The sequence below is a fragment of the Chelonoidis abingdonii genome, chromosome 2, assembly GCF_003597395.2.
Source record: "Chelonoidis abingdonii isolate Lonesome George chromosome 2, CheloAbing_2.0, whole genome shotgun sequence".
In the NCBI taxonomy this organism is placed as follows: domain Eukaryota; kingdom Metazoa; phylum Chordata; order Testudines; family Testudinidae; genus Chelonoidis; species Chelonoidis abingdonii.
Window position 1 is genome coordinate 299,118,508 of NC_133770.1, and position 2,816 is coordinate 299,121,323.

Sequence of the window (2,816 nt, forward strand, 5' to 3'; positions counted from 1 at the left end):
CCCTCCTCTTCCCCTCCCAGGTGTCCCCACCACCCCCCTGACTCTCCCACGGCCGGGCCTTCACCCTCCTCTTCCCCTCCCAGGTGTCCCCACCACCACCCTAACTCTCCTTTTCTCTTCCCAGCTATCCCCCCATCCCCATGGGCCTGACCCTCCTTTTCCTCCCAAGCAGCCCACACTCCCGGCCCTGACTCTCCTCTTTCCTTTCCAAGTGTCTTCATACCCCCTGAGCCTCCCCAACTCATCCCAGGCACCCCACCATCCTGCCCCCCACTTGCCCTACCAGGCATCCTTCCGCTGCCTCTTCTCCTCTCAGGCACCCACAACCATCACCACCATCTGCTGTGCCAGCAGCGCTTCCAGCCATGTAACAGGCACCTGCTCCTGGTAGTTAGAAGATTGGCACACTTAAAGTGAAAACAACCCAGCACACTGCAATAAAAAAGCTAAGTCAGTAGAAAAACTGGCCAAATGGCAATTGCTAACATGGAAAAGTAATATAGGATAATGTCTAATGTATTTGTAGCTGTCTTTTAATGCAATTGAGTAACTAGAAATTAGGGAAGATCTGGCACCATATGAAATATACAATTTTCCACAACCAACAGCAGGTTGCTCTGTGACCACAGGGTTTGAGAACCGCAATACTAGAAGCCTGATTCAAGTCCACTGGAGGTCAGTAGAGAGGTTTGTTAATTTCAGTGGGCTTTGGGTCAGACGCTAAATGATGAGTTAGATAAGTATCAGGGCTGTTGATTAATCGCAGTTAACTCACTTGATTAGCTCAGAAAAAAATGAATGGAATAATGGCCCTGCCCTACATCATCCGCATTATGAACACAAATACATTAAAGATTGGAAGCACTCAATTACATGCTAATTAGACATAAATAGTATTACCACATTGTTATTTCTCAATTACTATTTTCTTATAGACTAATCCGTATAATTATTTTATTATCATGTGCCAGGAACCCTAGTCATGGACCGGAGCCCCACTCTGCTAGACACTGTTATAAAGATGATCCTGCCCCAGAGCTTACAATCTTTTGTATTAAAACAAGAAGACAATTATGGAGACAGACAGATAGGGGTCAGTACAAGGAACAATGGACTAATATTGGTCACACGATTTAGTTATTTTTTTGCAGGCATGCAACAAAGGAGAGTTTTAGGGGTTATTGAAATGGATAATGAGATCGCTTGATGGATGTTTACAGCATGGGCACCAAATCCATGGGGTGCTTAGCACCCACCAGAAGCCAAGCTCCCATCCCTCCCGCCCATTCCCATCCACCTATGCTTCTGCTGATAACTCCTAACTCCTGGAGCCTCCTGAAATGCTGCAGAACAAGCTGTTTTCAGCGGCTGCACTGGGAGGTGCTGGAAGGGAGGGTGCGTCGTAAGGGGCAGAAGGGAGTTGGAAGAGGAGGAACGGGGCAGGAATAGGCGGCAGGGTAAGGGCCTTTGGGATGGGAGTGGGAGGGGATGGTGGGAGAGGGGTTGAGATTTGAAGAGAAGAGGTAGGGTCTGGGGTTAGTGGGCATTGCAGTACCCACAGGGAAAATTAAAAAGCTAGCACATGTGTTTATGGGAAGTCCTCCAGCAATTGAGGGCAACAGAAGTGAAAGAATTGAAGGGGCTTGCTAGATTTTCAGAAAAGTGAAAGATGGCGGCTGGTATCCTGGGTATCATAAGCTGAAATAACCTTTCAATACTGACAGAGAATATGAAAAGTTTTGGATAGGCCCACAAAGGGCCCTTGAAGTAAAGACAAGTAGCTTATGTTTGATTACATTAAGAGAAAGGAGCCAGTGGAAGGATGAAGAGAGGAGTGACGTGCGGCGTCAAAGCAACTGGCTTAGGGAAATGTCATTGCAAGGTGCCACCTAAGGGCTATGAGTCAGGCAAGGGTGGCATTTGTCAAGGCCAAAAGATACGGAATGGGTAGTGTAGGAATGGACCCGGGCCCCACAGCCGGGTGGCCCCTTTAATTGGGCATTTTGTTCTTGCTTGCAAGCTGGGCACACCGCTTGCTTATCGCAAGGAACTTGGCTTCCTCCATCCTCCCCCCCCCCCCCCCGCTTACTTTTCCACAGTCGGCCTCGTCTGCACCTGTGACCATGTTTTGTAGCTTGCCGGTCTTCTGCGTTTCTCACACTGACTACTGATGTTTGAGCTGGAGATGTTTTGTTAGCTTGCTAGGCATTCTGAGCTCGTGATGGAACATTTTTGTAGGAAACTTTGAATGTGCTGTGCATATTTGCGATGTGTATCTTAGATAATAAAAAGAGCAGGTGAGCCAGAAAAGCAGCTTTTGCCTCCGTCGGATTTCTACAACTTGGTGTCAAGTTTTCCTTCATCTGGCGCCGCAACGTGGGCCCGTAGCAACTTGGAAACAGGACCTTAGGCGTGACCTGAAGGCCTTTCGCTCACCACGCCCGGCAAGGTTTACCAGACGCGTCATCATCCGACTCTTGATCCGGATAGTATGGAGCTTCCCTATCAGCAAAGCCAGCTAAAACATAGGATTGACTTGCCTATTGACTCATAAGGCTCATCATAAATTGCGAGTGTTAAAGAGCTTTTCTCTTATGGCTTCAGCTTATAGGGACCAATGTCCTTGGTATCCGGAGGGTGGGACCCTCCGATTATCGGGCTGGGAAAATTGCGCCCGTAACGTTGGCATGATCTGAACTAGGGCACCGATTGAGGGTGCACTCCTGGCATCTCTGCAGGGATTGCGGTTGTGGAGCACTTTGCTTCTTCCAGAGGCTCAATCGTTGCTTGAATGTAGTCCTCCCAGCAGCCTTGTT